The sequence below is a fragment of the Eumetopias jubatus genome, unplaced genomic scaffold, assembly GCF_037043125.1.
Source record: "Eumetopias jubatus isolate StellerSeaLion01/CBP00866 unplaced genomic scaffold, mEumJub1_p1.0 scaffold_2, whole genome shotgun sequence".
In the NCBI taxonomy this organism is placed as follows: domain Eukaryota; kingdom Metazoa; phylum Chordata; class Mammalia; order Carnivora; family Otariidae; genus Eumetopias; species Eumetopias jubatus.
Window position 1 is genome coordinate 143,806,280 of NW_028274808.1, and position 21,236 is coordinate 143,827,515.

Below are 21,236 nucleotides of genomic sequence, written 5' to 3' on the forward strand. Positions count from 1 at the left end.
ACGAAAAGAAAGCTGAGGTGGCAATCCTTATAACAGACAAATTAGATTTCAAACCAAAGACTATAATAAGAGATGAGGAAGGACACTATATCCTACTTAAAGAGTCTATCCAACAAGAAGATCTAACAATTGTAAATATCTATGTCCCTAACATGGGAGCAGCCACTTTTATAAGGCAATTAATAACAAAAGCAAAGAAACACATCGACAACAATACAATAATAGTGGGGGACTTTAACACCCCCCTGACTGAAAGGGACAGATCATCCAAGCAAAAGATCAACAAGGAAATAAAGACTTTAAATGACATACTGGACCAAATGTACTTCACAGATGTATTCAGAACATTCCATCCCAAAGCAACAGAATACACATTCTTCTCTAGTGCCCATGGAACATTCTCCAGAATGGATCACATCCTAGGTCACAAAATCAGCTCTCAACCGGTATCAAAAGATTGGGATCATTCCCTGCATATTTTCAGACCACAATGCTTTGAAAGTAGAACTCAATCGCAAGAGGAAAGTCGGAAAGAACTCAAATATATGGAGGCTAAAGAGCATCCTACTAAAGAATGAATGGGTCAACCAGGAAATTAAAGAAGAATTAAAAAAATTCATGGAAACAAATGAAAACAAAAACACAACTGTTCAAAATCATTGGGATGCAGCAACGGCGGTCCTAAGAGGAAAGTATATAGCAATACAAGCCTTTCTTAAGAAACAAGAAAGGTCTCAAATACACAACCTAACCCTACACCTAAAGGAGCTGGAGAAAGAACAGCAAATAAAGCCTAAACCCAGCAGGAGAAGAGAAATGATAAAGATCAGAGCAGAAATCAATGAAATAGAAACCAAAAGAAGAGTAGAACAGATCAACGAGACTAGGAGCTGGTTCTTTGAAAGAATTAATAAGATTGATAAACCCCTGGCCAGACTTATCAAAAAGAAAAGGGAAGTGACCCAAATAAATAAAATCATGAATGAAAGAGGAGAGGTCACAACCAACACCAAAGAAATACAAACAATTATAAGAACATATTATGAGCAACTCTATGCCAGCAAATTAGATAACCTGGAAGAAATGGATGCATTCCTAGAGATGTATCAACTACCAAAACTGAACAAGAAGGAAATGGAAAACCTAAACAGATCTATAACCACTAAGGAAATTGAAGCAGTCATCAAAAATCTCCCAAAAAACAAGAGCCCAGGGCCAGATGGCTTCCCAGGGGAATTCTACCAAACGTTTAAAGAAGAATTCATACCTATACTTCTGGAACTGTTCCAAAAAATAGAAATGGAAGGAAAACTTCCAAACTCGTTTTAGGAGGCCACCATTACCTTGATCCCAAAACTAGACAAAGACCCCATCCAAAAGGAGAATTACAGACCAATATCCTTGATGAACATGGATGCAAAAATTCTCACCAAAACACTAGCCAATAGGATCCAACAGTACATTAAAAGGATTATTCACCACGACCAAGTGGGATTTATCCCTGGGCTGCAAGGTTGGTTCAACATCCGTAAATCAATCAATGTGATACAATATATTAAAAAAAAAAAAGAACAAGAGTCATATGATCCTCTCAATAGATGCAGAAAAAGCATTTGACAAAGTACAGCATCCTTTCTTGATCAAAACTCTTTAGAGTATAGGGATAGAGGGTACATACCTCAATATCATAAAAGCCATCTATGAAAAACCAACAGCGAATATCATTCTCAATGGGGAAAAACTGAGAGCTTTTCCCCTAAGGTCAGGAACATGGCAGGGATGTCCACTATCACCACTGCTATTCAACAGAGTATTAGAAGTCCTAGTCACAGCAATCAGATAACAAAAAGAAATCAAAGAAATCCAAATCGGCAAAGAGGAAGTCAAACTCTCACTCTTTGCAGATGATATGATACTGTATGTGGAAAACCCAAAAGACTCCACCCCAAAACTGCTAGAACTCATAGAGGAATCCAGTAAAGTGGCAGGATATAAAATCAATGCACAGAAATCAGTGGCATTCCTATACACCAACAAGAGAGATGAAAGAGAAATTAAGGAGTCGATCCCATTTACAACTGCACTCAAAACCATAAGATACCTAGGAATAAATCTAACCAAAGAGGCAAAGGATCTGTACTCAGAAAACTATAAAATACTCATGAAAGAAATTGAGGAAGACTCAAAGAAATGGAAAAACGTTCCATGCTCATGGATTAGAAGAACAAATACTGTGAAGATGTCAGTGTTACCTAGAGCAATCTATACATTCAATGCAATCCCCGTCAAAATACCATCCACTTTTTTCAAAGAAATAGAACAAATAATCCTAAAATTTGTATGGAACCAGAAAAGACCCCGAATAGCCAGAGGAATGTTGAAAAAGAAAAGCAAAGCCAGTGGCATCACAATTCCGGACTTCAAGCTCTATTACAAAGCTGTCATCATCAAGACTGTATGGTACTGGCACAAAAACAGACACATCGATCAATGGAACAGAATAGAGAGCCCAGAAATGGACCCTCAACTCTATGGTTAACTAATCTTTGACAAAGCAGGCAAGAATGTCCAATAAAAAAGACAGTCTCTTCAACAAATGGTGTTGGGAAAATTGGACAGCCACATACAGAAGAATGATACTGGACCATTTCTTTACACCACACACAAAAATAGACTCCAAATGGTTGAAAGACCTAAACGTGAGACAGAAGTCCATCAAAATCCTAAAGGAGAACACAGGCAGCAACCTCTTTGACCTCAGCCGCAGCAAATTCTTCCTAGAAACATCACCAAAGGCAAGGGAAGCAAGGGCAAAAATGAACCATTGGGACTTCATCAAGATAAAAAGTTTTGCACAGCAAAAGAAGCAGTCAACAAAACCAAAAGATAACCGACAGAACGGGAGAAGATATTTGCAAATGACGGATCAGATAAAGGGCTAGTATCCAAAATCTATACAGAACTTATCAAACTCAACACCCAAAGAATAAATGATCCAATCAAGAAATGGGCAAAAGACATGAACAGACATTTTTCCAAAGAAGACATCCAAATGGCCAACAGACACATGAAAAAATGCTCAACATCGCTTGGCATCAGGGAAATCCAAATGAAAACCTCCATGAGATACCACCTCACACCAGTCAGAATGGCCAAAATTAACAAGTCAGGAAACGACAGATGTTGGCGGGGATGCGGAGAAAGGGGAACCCTCCTACACTGTTGGTGGGAATGCAAGCTGGTGCAGCCACTCTGGAAAACAGTATGGAGGTTCCTCAAAAAGTTGAAAATAGAGCTGCTCTATGACCCAGCAATTGCACTACTGGGTATTTACCCCAGAGATACAAATGTAGTGATCCGAAGGGGTACATGCACCCCAATGTTTATAGCAGCAATGTCCACAATAGCCAAAATATGGAAAGAGCCAAGATGTCCATTGACAGATGAATGGATAAAGAAGAATTGGTATATATATATATACAATGGAATATCATGCAGCCATCAAAAGGAATGAAATCTTGCCATTTGCAACGATGTGGATGGAACTGGAGGGTATTATGCTGAACGAAATAAGTCAATCCGAGAAAGACATGTATCATATGACCTCGCTGATATGAGGAATTCTTAATCTCAGGAAACAAACTGAGGGTTGCTGGAGTGGTGGGGGGTGGGAGGGATGGGGTGGCTGGGTGATAGACATTGGGGAGGGTATGTGCTATGGTGAGCGCTGTGAATTGTGCAAGACTGTTGAATCACATACCTATACCTCTGAAATAAATAATACATTATCTGTTAAAAAGAAAAGGAAGATAGTAGGAAGGGAGAAATGAAGGGAGGGAAATCGGTGGGGGACACGAACCATGAGAGACTGTGGACTCTGAGAAACAAACTGAGGGTTCTAGAGGGGAGGGGGCTGGGGGGATGGGTTAGCCTGGTGATGGGTATTAAAGAGGGCACGTATTGACGGGGTGCCTGGGTGGCTCAGTCATTGAGCGTCTGCCTTCGGCTCAGGTCATGATCCCAGGGTCCTGGGATCGAGCCCCGCATCGGGCTCCCTGCTCGGCGGGAAGCCTGTTTCTCCCTCTCCCGCTCCCCCTGCTTGTGTTCCCTCTCTCTCTATCAAATAAATAAAATCTTAAAAAAAAAAAAAGAGGGCACGTACTGAATGGAGCACTGGGTGTTATACGCAAACAATGAATCATGGAACACTACATCAAAAACTAATGATGTAATGTATGGTGATTAACATAGGATAATAAAAAAAACAATTTGTACTAGGACAAATTTTGCAACCTAAAAAATAAAAATAAAAAAAGACATTTTATCGATCAAAACCTATGAAAAGAAGGGGGAGGGAACAGGATTGGGCAGAAGAGAACAGTTGCATTGCAATGAAAACCCTATATAAACTTAGACAACCCAGCATGGTAAGCCCCAGAGCAAATACTGTCGTCCCACCTAGAGCTGAAATGACCCACCTTTACACCCTCATTGAGCCACTGGATGCAGTGTTCCCCAGGAAGTGTGTGACTTTGGTCAAGGCAAGTGTCTGGAGCTGAAACAGCAAGTTCTTCCTTGAAGGGGAATCTGGGCAGTGGAACTTCATGTCTACTGCCATCATTGGGGATGGGAAATACAGATAACAACATAGGGGAAAAGTAATGACTTTACTTTTGAAGATATCACCTGAAATCCCTGAAGGAATTTCTATAGAAATATAGAAATAGAGCACATGATTCACTAATAATTTCGGCACACTGAAAATAGAATCCAAAGGTATTTAGTATTAATTTTAGCTAGAAAATATCTGCTTTTTGTTTTCACACACACACATGCACACACACACAAACACACACATATACACACATACCCTCTTTTAACTTAACATAGATAAAGGCAAAAAATAAGATCATAGGGTTATGAGTATGGGGAATGTAATATATTTATGCTTTTTAAATTTCTATACTATTGAGTTTATTCATATTATCATCTCTTATGGTTCTTTCTACATTTTAACGTTTTCCTATTAATTTGTGTTTTTGTAAAAACAGAGTCTCTAATCCAAAATACACTAATAAGATGCACCTTGAGGGGCACCTGGGTGGCTCAGTTGGTTAAGCGGGTGCCTTCGGCTCAGGTCATGATCTCAGGCTCCTGGGATTGAGCCCTGAGTCAGGCTCCCTGCTGAGTGGGGAGTCTGTTTCTCCCTCTTCCCCTGCTTGTGCTCTCTCTCTCTGTCAAATAAATAAATAAAATTTGAAGCTTTAAAATGTTACAAAAGTTTAAATATGTTGATTTACTTCTTAATATTTTCATGTAATTTTGTACTTTCATATAGAGCGACATTGCTTTCCACATTTTCAAGCAGAATATTTTGAGGCTTCCTAAGATCACACTTGCTCTCCTCATGAAATTAAATGAATTACTTATTTCTTCTAAATCTCAGTTGCCTCATCTGTAAAATGGAGATATGATGGCCCTTACTTAATAGGATCTCTCTGAGCATTGAATGATATAGTATGTGCCGAAGGCTTATGGCAGTGGCTGGCACATAGAAACAAGTCAGTACTGTAATTGAGTATATGGTGATACTGGTAACCATTCCTTCATTAGCAAAAATCAGCTATTGCCATAGGATACCCTTTTGCAAAAGGTATTTGTTGAAAATTAATGATTTAGAAATGGAAACCAAAATTCTAATCCCAGTGTTCAGTTTCCAGGACTTTTCTTCATCCGTCACCAGGTGGCCCCACATCCATTGCCTTCTCAGCTCTGCACTCATTGAAAATGAATCAGGTTGGCAAGAAGACACTGCAGCAAAAATCCGTGGTGATAATAATCCAAAGTGCAGATGGTCCATTTAATAATCAGTTGTGCATTTGGCTAGAAGAGAGAAAAGCAAGCTTCATAGGTTTTAAATGGGCAAGAAAGCTGTTAAATGTGTCTAGACATTTTTCTTCAAGAGTAGTCTCAATAAAAGAGGTAAATAAATCATCCTATTAATGTTGAACCCTTCAAATAGTACATGGCCTAGCATGCTGGGCTGAGAAAAATCTCTAATCTTTACCTTTTCTCTCTTTTATAAATTGGTTAGTTAACAACTACTCATTTCTTGGCTTTACCTGAGTACTTACAAAACAGTTTCAGAACCCTTTCCTCCTCTTCTTCTACCTGGAACACAGAGCAAAACTACAGATTGTACATTCTCAAAGATTCTGTCAGGAAAGATCCTGTCAGATTAAAGGTTTTGTCATATCATGACTGATTCATTATTTCTTTCTCTTATCTCAGAATCTTTGAAGTCTTCAAATGGAGCCTCAAAAATTTCCTTTCAGACAATGAAAACTTCTTTCCAGGGTAGGTAACGTAATGCTGGAAGAAATGCTTGGCCATTGATTGCAACTGATACATAATATTTGAATAAATGGTAAAAGAATTAATATGGTGGAACTGAGCATATAAGAACCACCATATGGTAATATTAGCAGTTAAGAGTCTTAGTGCTAGAGCTGGAGGTTTGATATTCAAGTCGAACGTAATAGCAGTGTAGCTTGGGTAAGTCACTTCCAGGTAATCATACTTCCTTCATGAAGGTTTTTGTAAGAATTAAATGAGATCATATGTAAAGTGCTGAACATTTTGCCTGGAACATGGTAAGGATGTAATAGTGCCTTTCATTACCATCACTGCTTTGACTCACAGTATCATGGGATGATGACAATAATTAATTTCGTCTTCAATGGAAAGATCTAAACATATCTGTGCTGATTTTTCTCAGCTGATTCTGAATTGAGCCTCAAAAATCAGCTCTAAATGGTGGGATATCTTCCATGTTTTTTAAATTAATTAATTAATTAATTATTTTAATTTTTTATTGTTATATTAATCACCATACATTACATCATTAGTTTTTGATATAGTGTTCCATGATTCATTGTTTGTGCATAACACCCAGTGCTCCACGCAGAACGTGCCCTCTTTAATACCCATCACCAGGCTAACCCATCCCCCCAACCCCCTCCCCTCTAGAACCCTCAGTTTGTTTTTCAGAGTCCATCGTCTCTCTCCATGTTTGTTTTTGCAGAGGGAGAGGTGGTCAGAAGAGTGGACAACCCAACATTGCTTGAAAGAGTACAGCCTGGAATTCAACTGGATGGTCTGAGTATATGTATATTTTTCCCTTATTTATTTCTTTATTAATTTAATTTAATTTTTAGCTTATTTATCTGAGTATATAGTTAGCCAAAATATAGATAAGTACATTTTGAGTGAATTCACAGACTTTTCAAAGTAAATGAGAGAGACTTGTTTTGATTGTGTCCACCCATATTTGATTTTCCACACATATTTGATTTTTATCTCAGGAAGAGATGTAGAAATAAGACAGAATTGTAGAACTTGGGACTCCTGGGTGGCTCAGTTGGTTAAGTGTCTGCCTTCGGCTCAGGTCATGATCCCAGGTTCCTGGGATCGAGTCCCACATCCCTTGCTCAGCAAGGAGCCCGCTTCTCCCTCTGCCTGCCTCTGTCTCTCTCTCTCTGATAAATAAATAAAATCTTTAAAAAAAAGAATTGTAGAACTTACTCTAGCAAAGTCTTTCATGCATCTGTCTTGTAAGTAAGAAGGTAAAATTAGACAGTCTAATTGTAGTGTGGATAAATCAAAATTCATAATCATATGTGACTCATCTTATGCCCAAAATTTCCAGCTTAATGTTTTACGTGAATTGTTAAGATCCTATTGTCAGTTAATCTGTGGCGAGGACTTTTGCAGCTAGCCATCAGGACAGCAGTAACACTAGATGGAGGGCATATTTTGATATTCTTCCCACATTTTAGAGAAGGCTGTTCAGTGCTTATTTTCGAAGATAAATGTGTGATTAAGATAGTCACTTTCATCAAGTAGATATATGCCTAAAACAATTCAAGATGGATTCAAATGCAATATTTATTATAGATGATATTTTGAAACTTACCAAAAACTAAACTGCACTTTTAAAAACTAAAAATTTGAACAAAGTTTAGCATAAATCGTCACTTATATACCTATAGAGTTAATAATATATGCATATATGCCAGGCAATATGTTGCAGATTTTTATATATTATTTCATTGAATTTTAAAGACAATTTTATGAGGGTTATTATCCCCATTTGACATATGAGAAAACCAAAGGCTTAGTATACTAGATCAGTGGATTTCAAAATGTTGACTATGTACTATTTTATTATGTATGTAATAATTGATACATGCAAAACAAAAACACCAAAGATATAAAGTTTAAAGCATAACGAAAACCATAATCAAAACACACACTCATGATTGCACACCATGAGCATCAGATCTAGAGCTTTATCGCTATTATCAAATATATCTACGTTCCTCCACTATTCTGTTCCTCTGCTTCCAGAGTTAATTACAATCCTAAACTTTGCTTTATTCTTACAGTTAGAAGTGTAGCTATTTTCCAAAGCCAGTCTAGACATTAATTTATTTGTAACATTGTTTTAGTTTGTATAAAAGTGCATCAGTGTTTCATCAATCATTGACTTAATATAAACACAGTAAGCATAATTCTTGGATTTTGTACTTCCTGCTCAGAATTCATCAGTTGGTTTGGTGGTTTTCATTTAGTATTTACACATGATTTCTTGACAATCATTTACTTTGTACTGATTCAAAGGGGAAAATTCAATTTAGCTTACACTTTAAAATAATTTTCTTGAAACTCCAAAATTTGAGATTGAACAGGAGTAACATCAAATATGCCTTCTCGTAATTTTTTTAACCGGTTTATTATGTTGTCAACGGGAATATTGAAAATACAATAAACCACACACAAAAAATCCTGCTGCTTATATCTCAGAACTAGCAGATTGCAGAAAACTCTTTAGCTTTTACTTTGGCTACTCTTGCAATATACCTGCAACTTGCCAGGCACTGGCCACAGGATTTTTGCAGAGTATATCATTCCATATGTTTTTATCTGAATTGTTGGTAGAATGGATAAAATGGCCCTTCCTTCCTTTTCCAGATCAAATATTTATCAAACACCCAATAAGTGCTGGAAACTATACCCAAATCTGGGGCTTCAAATGTGAAAGGATATGATCCATGATGACAGGGGACCACGCAGTATTACGAGGACACAAGTGAATGTGCTTATTGTTAAATTAATTTAATAAAACATTTACGACAACAAATGGAGTCCAGAATGTAATGAAATCTTAAGAAGTTTATGTGGGTGCTGTGGGTATCTGGAATTCTGGATGAAGTGTTGCGACACGCAGCTGCTGCCTTGAGCTGATGTCAGTGGAGGGGTAAATGCTGGGCATCTCCTCTCCCATGTCATCCTTTATGGTCAACAAGATCCACACGGCGAATCACACAGGTGCGCGGCACTTTAAGGAAGGCTTGAGAGCAGCTCAAGAAAAAGTATGGAGGGAGACTGGAATAACTGCTTACATGAGAAAGTAAGGAAGTGCTTAAAAACAGAGAGGGATCTGTTGAAAGGACAAAGGAGCCAGCTTGAGGAACTTGTCCTCATGGGGAAGGGAAGGTGTGAGCAAAGATCTCAAGGAAGTGAGGGATTTAGCCAAGCAGATACCTGGTGGAAGAGAATCCCAGGCAGAATAGATAGTCGTACAATGGAAGTGTGGTGGCTAGTTGTTTAAGGAAGAGTAAGGAGCCCTGTGTGGCTGGAGTGAGTGAGCGAGGGGGAAAACACTGTCAAAAATGTGACCAGAGAAAGAACAAAAGACACAGCATGCAAAACCTCCTGACTCATTTCCAGGAACTTGGACATTAACTCTGAGAGAGGGGAGCTAATGATGGATTTAAACAGAGGAGAGTCCTGCTCTGGTATATTTTGAAAGAACCTTACTGGGAGTGCACCAAGAGTAGACTTAAGGATACCAGTGAAGAGGTCATTGCAGTCATTCAAGTGGCTGAAGATGGTGGCCCAGGCCAGGAGGGTAACAGTGCACATGATTAAACTTGGAAAGTGAACCAAGATACCCTGTTGTAGTGGATTTGGAATGTGTGAGGGGAAAAAGAACAGCTGAGGATAACTTCCAAGTTGGTTTATAATAATATTCCAGGTGACAGATATATGGGTAGGGACAAGGCAGCTAGAGTGACCGGCAGGGATCCAAAAGCTATTGAGGGGTAAGATATATAAGAATTGGTGGTTAAATCATCCTTTTAACTTTAAATGTATGTACTTCTCAGTGTAAGACATATTTCTTTTTTGCAGCCTTTTACTTTATATCAAAAGCCTCCTTGTAATTAATCCCATCATGCAGATAACTCTGTACTAGCTGTCTGATTTCTCTTCCTCTGAGCCATCAATTTTTTCTGTGCATTTCTTGATATATTGCATGATAATTATAAAAGATAAATATTTGGAGATATAAATCCCAATTTTTAATATACTGGTAATTAAAAATGAAGGGGAAACTGGCTCAAACACTCATGTGTGTGAGGGGGTGTAGAAACGTATACACCTCTCTTTCACAACTTTTTAAAATGAACCCCTTTCTTTTTCCAGTTGGGGACCTCGCACGACTGGGAAAACCTGGATGAATCAATAGGGAGAAGTTTGGTCATCTTTGTACTAACCTGGACATATTATTGTGAATTCACGAGGCAAAACTGCAAAGTCACAATTGTTAAACAATTTTTCTTTTTCTCACGTTTCTACCTTCACAAGCCTTTTGGTGTCCCCCCCCCGCCAGTTCCTTGCATCTACAGCTTTGTCACTGCTCTCTGGCAGACCAGATCCTGCCCTCCAGAGCCTCTACCTCTCCTTCCAAATAAAAATTACCCCCACTCCCCATGCCCTATCTCCACCCCCACCTCAGTGCTGTAGATAAAATAAGTCAGTGATCTGGTTATAGTGCTTGATGCTATGATGAATGAATAATCCAAAGCTAAGAGTAATGAACTTTAAAAAGAATTCGCAGAACTAAAAGCCATCTCTAAAAAGAAAATACATGGGGGTTATATTTCATTGCAGACTACCTCGTAACAACACTCCAACAACGCACAAACATGAGCCCTCCCCCTGTACACACACTCATGCCAAAAGTAAAATGGCAAAAAATGAGCTTTGCAGCCACATGCAACCCTTTCTTCCCATACTCCTCCTCTCCCTCCCAACTTATGTTTTCATACCTAGAGCCTTAGTGTAGGATGGGTTTATATGTCCGTTTATGTGTGCTCCTAGGTGCCATTCTTCTCTTCTGGGAGTGTGCTGTAGATTCGGGCATTGTTTTATCCAAAGCAATGGTATCCTTGGTATTAATAGGCAACATAGTATTGATTTGATCAGAATGAGGTTCAGAAAGAGATGTGAAGAAGTAGTATATCATTCAGGACTTTAAGTGATTTTGTTTTTTTCACTTATAGTTTAATTTCCCTGTATCAGAGTTCAATTATTAAATGAAAGTATGAAATATCATTCTTTCTTCTTTTGTAGTTGAAGCATATTTCCAACTATATCAAAATAAAAGTAACTAATAGAAATACTTTAGATTACAAACACAAGAAAGTACAGTGGAATTAGACCCATTCCTGATTTCAGTATCCAAGAGGCTCCCAGGTCTATTAACTCCGTTCCTTTTAGTCTGGAATACAGTTAAGCGCTGGGTGGCTCTGTTACAAATGGAAAGACTTGACTGGGGAGGGTAGGAGGTTTCTCAACATATTGAGTAGAATCATAAAAAGGAATCAAGGGTGTGTCACTCAGTCCAGTGTTTTCTAAAGGCAGACCACACTTAGATGTTTAAATTTGTAGCCGAAAATCTCCAAACCTCACAACTAACTGCAGGGACTGTGAAGAAGTCAGGTCCTTTGGGGAAAATGTGTAAGTGCTGTAAACTCTTGAGCAAGTGTTAAACAGATCCCAGAATTGCAGAATCTCTGTTACAGTACTTTGTGTACTATAACAGAGAACTAAGGCAAGGGAGGGGCAGAGCACCAGAAGTTACACTACCACCGTCCTGAGATTAAACTAAGATGAGTGTTTTGGGATAACTTGGTATTTCCAAAAAGGGAAGACAACATAGGAACAAAGAAATGCTAACCAAAGACCATTAAAGTGAGCAACTAAATAATAAATAACTGGTTTTATAATCTATAGAATACTTAGAAAGACATGTATTTCTGTAGACCAAAAAAAAAAAAAAAATTTGCACACTCCCTCTTTGAAAGAATTGCTGTAATTTTCACTCTCCTAAAATCAGAACCTGAGACAAGGCCTTGGATGCTGGCAGTTTATCTGTGAACTGCTGATCCAGGAGCCCAGAACCAGTTGTCAGAGCTTAGTTATGAGTTCCAGAAGGACAAAATCTGCAAGTGGGTAGCTGGGTCTGGTGGTGGGAGAGGTCAGAACTCCTTCTCCCTATTTCCCCCATCCATGGATGTATCTACCAGATCCTGAAGACCAGTGCCCCAACCTTGGAGTGTCACCTCTGAGCTGGCCCATTCCAGCTAGAAAATAACGTTAGTATGTACCAAAATCTGTCTACGGTGTCACAGAGGAGAATCACCTGGTCTGGGTTTTTATCCATTTCACTATAAATTGTTACTGAATTGATATTTTAATTGAAAGTATAGCCAGTGTTAAATGATGTGCATTCCCTCCAACATTACCCACATTTCCTTAGTGCTCCAGAGACCCCAGGACTTACTACTCTCTGCCTGTGTGTTCGGGGTGGGGGGTGGATGCCTCAGGTAATGAGTAGAGGGCAGAGGTTCTGCAGTTCCCAACACTTTTGTCTTCATGTGGAGTCCTTCTTTGAGGAAATTCTATTTTCCTTGACTCTTATATTACCTGATTTCATCTGACCATGGTGCCAAGTGAACTCTGTCTTTACAAAATCCGTGCCAACCTCCCAGAAGTCTCGACAGGTGATCTGATTACCTCCAGGCTAAGGTTGAGACTACATATTAAAACTCCCGGGAAGCCATAGGTCACCCTTGGCTTTAGGAAGCTCAAGTTTATCCCTCAAGTTCCTAATGGATATTTTCCAAAAGAGGTCTTTGCTGAATATATGACTTCTCTTTAAGCTTCTGTCTGACTGAGATCCTACACCATGTTTTTATTCATTGTGTAGATATAGGCATCTCCCCTTCCAGAGTAGGTCATTAACCTACCTCTGTTTTACCTCTTGGTATTTTATTTACTAGTAGTTGGATATATATCTTTATTTTATCTATTTTTTAATTTTTTAACTTTTTAAAAGATTATTTGTTTATTTGAGAGAGAGAGAGAGCTAGAGAGAGAGAGAGCAAGAGCAGGGCAAGGGGTAGAGAGAGAGAGGGAGAAGCAGATTTTCCCGTCCAATGCGGGCCTTGGTCCCAGGACTCTGGGATCATGACCTGAGCCAAAGGCCAACACTTAATCGACTGAGCCACCCAGGCACCCTACTTGTTTGTTTTTTAAGTAGGCTCCGTGCCCAGTGTGTAGACCAAAATGAGGCTTGAACCCACGACCCTGAGAGCGAGACCTGAGCTGAGATCAAGTGTCAGATGCTTAACCAACTGAGCCATCCAGGCGCCCCTGTATATGTATCTTTAGCCTGCCAGGAAACGGGTATTTATATTCAAGATGACAGTCTTTGTTTATATATTTATGTCCTTACCAGTCAGCTTGACTTGTCTAGAGTCATATCTTTTAAATCATAATCCTTTGCGGGGCGCCTGGGTGGCTCAGTTGGTTAAGCGACTGCCTTCGGCTCAGGTCATGATCCTGGAGTCCCGGGATCGAGTCCCGCATCGGGGTCCCTGGTCGGCGGGGAGTCTGCTTCTCCCTCTAACCCTCCCCCCTCTCATGTGCTCTCTCTCTCTCATTCTCACTCTCTCAAAAATAAATAAATAAATCTTTAAAAAAAAATCATAATCCTTTGCTAAAATGTGCAGGACTTTCTACATTCCGTTATCTCTGACCATTCAATTTAGAATGTGAAATTGTTGGCCTATAGTGAATAATATTCCTACCCGTATGGCATCTTCTTTGAAGTTCTCAGGAGAGTGATGCATTAATTATGGAGCATTCTAATATGAAATATGTAACATATTTTATAAAGCCTCATTCTCCCTGCCCTCAATCTTTCTGTTATAGTACCAGAATCAACATTTGACTAACATTTATTTCAAAGTTATGTAAGATCCCTAAAACAGTTTAGCAAAAAGAAAGTGATATAAACATTAAGAGTGCTTGCAAATAACAATCAAAACCACTCTCTAAAGGAAAGGTTGCATGTTTATTTCAAAGGAGATGTTTCCTGGCAACCATTAGCATGGGTAGCTGCATCTTTAAATGAGGGTCACTTTGTATTACTGAAGAGCAAAAGTCTAAAGGAAATTAAAGGCTTTTCTAACAACTGGAATATAAAAACACATACCTGAACAACCACAGCATTTCCATAAGCCAGTAAAATGATGACTCAGAAAGTTAAATACCCAAGCCACGAACCACTTACATATGAATGTTTTAAAGTTATGTAGAAGTCCTATTTTTTAAATATGCATATAAACAGAAAAGAAATATATTGTGCCAAAGTCAATTAATCACTCACTCTTCCCTGAAATGTCTCAAGGAAATTCACTCATTTCAAAAAATACTATGCTGAAGGACATTGTAGAGTTCCAACAGATGTATTATGATGACAGTAAACATTCTTTGCCATTTGCTTTCTTTGATGTCCTAATGCAGAAGAGAATTTCAGATCAGACTTTTTGCTAGTACACATTCTAATGCATTGCTCGCAGTTCAGTGATGTGCAAATCCCAGTGTGTTTGACTTCAGCCCTATCTGTGGCCACTTAACAAAATTCCTCAGACTGTGGCCTGGTCCCTGGTTATTTCTATCATCTAATGGCTCGTTCAAATTTCTGCACATTTGAATTGATTAATTGTGTAGACATAGGCTTTGAGCAAAACCAGATGAATGGAATGAACTATGTTGTGATTGATTCGGTGGGCTCATGAAAACAGCAGAAAGTGCCCAAAACACAATAGGCAGCAGAGATCCAAAGTAGCAGTATAATCCCTGACACCCAGCATATGATCTCTATTGAATTGTTATTTAATGCAAACTGATGAATGATCTTGATCATTACTATAAAACTTTGATCTCAAAATATGTATTGTAGATGGAGAAGATACAACTCGTCTGTTCCTTTGTAGCCATTGAAATCTTAAATGAAATGAATTTCTGCACTGAGGGTAGAACTAATTTCCATTCTTGGGGGCAGAGCGTTTCTCTTCAAAATATATTTATTGTAAAAACTAATGATGCAATATATGGTGATTAACATAACAATAAAAAATTATAAATATATATATTTATTGTATATTTTCCATAAGCCAAGCAAACCTGGGAATACAAAGATCTGTCATTGAAGAGAGAGTTCAGAGTCTAGAGTGAGAGAGAAGTTTTATAATATAGATAGATATTAACAGAGTTTGAAGGAGCTCCGAAGTATCTCCAAACTACATTTTATATTCAGTAGCCTCCTTATATATAAAACAGAGAGAATTAATATTGTACAAATTAATATTGAATAGATTAATATTCCCCAACTCTTAAGGCTGTTGTGAGGATTAACTGCATTATTATAGATAAAATGCTCAAACTAGTGCTTGACACATATTAAATGTTAGCAATTATTAGCACTTGTTATCATCATGGAAACTCCACACTTCCCTTTCTTCTTTAGTTTCTGTAGTAGTAGCTGCTACTTGATGGATGCTTACTGTATACCACATATCTTTTTTTTTTATAAGATTTTGTTTATTTATTTGAGAGAGAGCACAAGAGGGGGAGAGGCAGAGGGAGAAGCAGACTCCCCGATGAGCAGGGAACCTGATGTGGGACTCGATCCCAGGACCCCGGGATTACTACCTGAGCCAAAGGCAGACCGATCAAATGATTGAGACACCCAGGTGCCCCCATGTCACATATCTTACTCCAAGTAATATTTCATTAGTCCTTCCTATAACTCTCTGAAGTAACTATTTATAATCCTAATTTATAGGTGGGAAATTTAGCATTCAGAAACTCAGTAATTTGCTTGATTTCAACTGTAGTAAATCCAGAGCTAAAATTTGATTCTACGCTTTTCTTCTAAACCACACCATAGAAAAAGGTCATTAATGGAGAACTGGGATTATACTGCTCAGGTCTCCAGGAGTTTTACTCTCTGGAGGTTTGGCCTTTTCCATCCACCCTGTGCTCCCTTTATGCTGAGATAGAGACCTACTATAACTTGCAGGGTACTGGAAAAAATATAGAAAGTGAATTCAATGAATTGTTCTAATATTTCCTCCCTTTCTACAGCAGACCTGTAGAGAAGATGGAGTTTGTGGCCCCCAGGGAATGAAGAAAAAGTATTTGAACATTAGACGTCCCATATTCAATGGTTTGTAGAAAAACCTCTACTTCTAGAAGAAAAATTTCTATAATGTCCCATCCATTTCCAAAGCACTGAGCAATCAGGAGAGGACTGAACAAATGTGATCCATGAGGAACAGGGATGAACAAGGTTACAGGGGAGAGACACACTTTGCTTGGGCAGAGCCCACACTCACTGCCCTGACCAGCCTACCCTCTGTCAAGCTCCTCCCTAGGTCTTAAGCAAACTAAGTGTGATTAAAAGGGTTTTTTTTAACAATACTCAACTGTCCTTTTATATTATCAGCTGTGTTTATTTTTATTGTTTTAAAACTTGAATATGTATGCTTGAGTAGGTGTGTGTACACACACACACACACACAAACATGCGCGTGCATTTTCTTTTTTTTTTTTTAAGGTAATGAATGGCTAAAATTAATCAAACAGTTAACTATTTGCCAGGACTGTTCATGCAGTACATTATTTCATTTAATTAATTTCATTTAATAATTTACATTATTTCATTATTCTTTAAGGCAGCCTTATGAGGTAGTTATTATTATTATCCCATTTTCACAGATGAGGAAACTAAGGCCCCAAGAATTTTAAGTAAAATGCCCAAGATCACAAAGCTAGTAGAATATATGAGGTTGTAGGGCTAGTAAAAATGATAAGCCAGCTAGCTAAATGCAGATCTTGAGTTTTTTGCATTGTGTCAGACTGCTTCCCATGGTCTTTAGAACATTTGGAAAATAATTAAAAAATAAATGTCACTCATAATTACATTGTTAAGAGATAATCATTCTATATTTTCATGCTTTTGTGCACGTACAGAATATTATGCCAGTGCAAAGTTTTCATTTTTTTATTTGATGCATCATAATGCATAATTTAAAATATTTTAAGTTGTTTTAATATTATGACTTCATTTTCTATGGTATATATTATTTATTGAATGATTTCCCTGTTTTTAAGAATTTACATAGCTCTCATTTTTAACCATAAAAGTATTACATTGATATCTTTGTGTTTAATGTTTTTTATTCAATTATTTAAGATTGTCTTTTGGGATATATTCCTAGAAGTATAATTCCTGTGTCAAAGACATGATTTTGTTTTAAAGCTCCAGATTCCTTTGAATGAAAATTTATTTAGAACTTCTCATGAGACTTTCTATTCTTTCTACCTGTTGACCCCTTATTTACTTCTCTGTAGTGGCTCTTACCCCCGAAGAATTCCAAATTTCTAGTCATTTAGAAGACAAGTTGTTTTCCAAATAGGAGCCAGCTATTTACTTCAACTGATATTAGTTTAACAAGTTAAAGTAGTGTTTGCAACTCTTATACTGTGTTTCCCAAGTCAACCATTTTACTCCTTAAACATATGCTTTGGAGTCTTTAGTGCTTTCCCGAAAGTTCTGGAGAATTCTGTCTGTGCTGCCACTTACTCTAGAAAGACCAGGTCTTCTTGGAGTCTTTCCAGTCTCTCTCCTCCAGGCTTTCCTATTCTCTCTGCCTCACAATATTATTCAAAGGTGGCTTCTACTTCCTCATTTCAGCTAGATCTATTGCTTTCCTAGTTTCTCTGGTGGCTGGAAGCTTCTTGTACTTTGTTTTTTTTTGAGCCGCCATATCTTGCATTTGAGGACAGCTGCATGTCCTGCCAAGTCCCCTGACTTCCTCTGGGTGCTGGGTTCTGCAGCCAGGCTTTTTCGTGGGATTGTGTAATATATCATCTCTAGGCAGGAGGGAAAGAGATAATCTTCCAATCCACAAAATGTCTCTCAGGCATGACCTAAGAAGAATTCAAGATCCTGGACATAAGTAGAACTATGATTATTCTCAACACTGTAAGTCAACACTTATCAAATTCACTATGAAGAAATAAGCTCCACTTTTCATTTGCACACTTGGGGCTAAATCCACATTGCAAACAAAAGATAGGTTAACACAGGTTAGTTGGCTGGTAAGCAAATCTCACCTTTTTAATGAAAGGATCAAGAAGTGCTCTGTGAGTTGCAAAGATGACCATGGGAGCCTACAGAAGACCAGGAAAGACTAACTCTATCGTCCATGACAGCTTTCTATTTCGATGAGTACTGGTATTGGCCTTATAGAAATAGAGATCAGATGAGTAGAGTCCCGTGTATTTAGCTGAGGACTAGGAGATAGAAATCAGAAAATCTGGGGTCTAATCCCAGCCATGACAATGACTTATACTTGGATAAGTCATTTTGACTTTTGTTTCTCAACAGTAAGTGCTAATTTGAGGGAGATGACATTACAATATCAAGTGTGAACTGTGAGGAAAATTACAAAACAATCCATCTAGTCAATTCTTCATCTAGAGAAGAAGTAGGACTAGACAGAAGTCACTGCTCAACTTGCAGCCCATGCCATCTTTTAAGTGTGTGTGCTGCAACATTCATATTTACAAGGTTTTTTGAAATAATAAAATAATACTTAACTAGAATATAACAATTGAAACCATTCTGGGGCTCCTGGGTGGCTCAGATGGTTAAGCATCTGCCTTTGGCTCAGGTCATGATCCCAGGGTCCTGGGATTGAGCCCCACATTGGGCTCCCTGCTTGGGGGGGAGCCTGCTTCTCCCTCACCCTCCTACTGTTCCCCCAGCTTGTGCTCTCTTGCTCTCTCTGTCAAATAAATAAATAAAATCTTAAAAAAAAAAACAATTGAAACCATTCTAAAATGTTGGCCAAGTGGTAGTGGCAGTGACAGAAATCAAAGCCTTGTAAAAATAAGACCTGGCAACTTTGCATCTCTTAGATTTTTTCATTTCCCAAAACTGGCTCATTCTGTCAACTACATGTTGACAGATTTTTAGAAACATGGACAAAAGAGAGTCCATCTTTTTCAAAACACTTTTTAATATTAACTCTCATGGTTAATGAAATTTCTTAGCAAAGAAAGTATCTTAGCTACGCAAGGGGTCAGGGGACACAGCAGAGAGGTGATGGAATATTTTAGGGACAGACAGCCAAGGGCTTGGAAGACTTAAAGACCACTGAAACAAATATGGCTTGATTGTCTAGGACCAAACACTCGATCTTAGATAAGAAAAACTAGACCCGGGGTGCCTGGGTAGCTCAGTCGGTTAAGCGTCTGACTCTTGATTTCAGCTTGAGTCATGGTCTCAGGGTAGTGGGATCGAGCCCCGAGTCCAGCTCTGCACTGAGCATGGAGCCTGCTTAGGATTCTCTCTCCCTCTGCCCCTCCCTTGCCCCCCACTCACTCATGCTCTCTCTTGAAAAAAAAAAAAGGTGAGAGAAAAATAATTATAACTTCCTCATAGCGTGGTTGGTTAACTTCCTCATAGGGTGATTGGTTGTGAGCATGATGTAAGGCAAGGTAAACAAAAGTTCTTTTTACATTGCTATATCCTACAGAATGTTAGTTATTAATGTACTCTAGTGCTCTATGGTTCAGCTACTCTCTGGATTAAATCTCCCTTTATAAATTATGTGGAAAACAAATGCTATTTAAAATGTTTCTATAGAGGAAAGTGCATAGTGTTTCAAGATAGGCTACAGTAGGTCAGGAACTAACTCCCCCAGCTGTGGTGTTGACAGCCAGCCATCTGGCCAACAGAAATATTTCTTCACTGTCTCCCCTCCCTTTCCCAGCTGTAGGGATCGCTGCTTCCCAAAAAGCAATGTCTGTCCGTTCTCCCTCTTTGGTGGGCCCTTGTCCTGTGTTTACCATATTATCCTCCCTATTTTCATAACTTCCATTAAAACTGTCATGAAAGTTTCATAACTCTCTATTCTCTAGTTATTTCATGCATATGAGATTTGTTTCTTCCGTTATTCTAAACCACTGGGAGGCCAAGACCCACCTTCGCATCTGTAGATCAGAGTATCCAGCACAAGTCTAGGCACAAAACTTGTGCTTGGCAAATGCTAAGTAAAGAACAGGAGGGCATTTTTCAGGTGATGAGAATGCTATCATAAAGCCAGAAGGTGAAATGGCCTTGTTGCCTTTAATGGGTATTATCTAGATTATAATGAGCACATTGAGAAAGAAGGAAAGGCAGAAAGATGCAAACCACAGGGATGAGTGGAAAGAACTAACTAAAAGATCTATGAGCAATAGTCAATCCTGAAGGCACTTGAGAAGCAAGTCACTTGATGACAATTTTTAGTATTAGCAATTTCTCAAGAAACAAAGAAGTGCCATTTGTCAGAAGCTTATAAAAAGAAAATCTTTTAAAAAATGGGAAAAGAAGATGAAATTGAGAAGGAAAATCATTTTCAGGAGAGTGACTGTAGGTTAATGGCATACTGAATAAATCTATAGAATTAGATAGTTCAGGCTGCCAGGTAGGTGTCTAACTCATCTTGTCATTTGCACCACCTACAATAGATAGATAATCACCTCTGCCTTCCTTATTGTGAATTGCATTGACTCTGCTAAAATATTAAATCATGATTATAAAAATCAAATATTTTTAACACATACTATATCCCAAATCCATTTCACCTGCTTTAAATAGATTATTATATTTAATTATTGCATTAATGTAATGATTTAGGAGCTACTGGGGAAACCAACTCAGAAGTGTTAAATAACTTGCCCACTGAATTACTGAATTACACTGGCTTACACTGCTCACAAGTGGTGGGTCCAAGGGTTAAACTCAACAATCACTATTCTTAAGCAGCTCTCTTAACCACTTAACACCTCTTAACGGTAATACCCCCCAATATGAAGAAAGCTTATTCACTTGGGGTGGTCTAATTCTGTGTATTTTCATGTGAAAAAAAATACCCCTTCCTCCAAACTAATGTATATGTTGTCCTCTGTCCCAGTGTCATGAT

The 21,236-nt window shown here is 38.3% G+C and overlaps 1 long non-coding RNA gene across 3 annotated transcripts in view; it reads left to right on the forward strand.

Annotated features, from left to right (window-relative positions):
- The window catches only part of LOC114206734 (uncharacterized), an 85,574-nt gene that overhangs the window by 30,966 nt on the left and 33,372 nt on the right, over positions 1–21,236 (forward strand). For 2 of the 3 annotated variants that reach the window (XR_003608709.2, XR_003608708.2), the window contains exons 3-5: positions 6,292–6,357; positions 7,085–7,156; positions 16,345–16,426. This is a non-coding gene — a long non-coding RNA (uncharacterized LOC114206734). The remainder of the gene's footprint in view (positions 1–6,291; positions 6,358–7,084; positions 7,157–16,344; positions 16,427–21,236) is intronic. The other variant, XR_015767466.1, reaches the window with a different exon arrangement.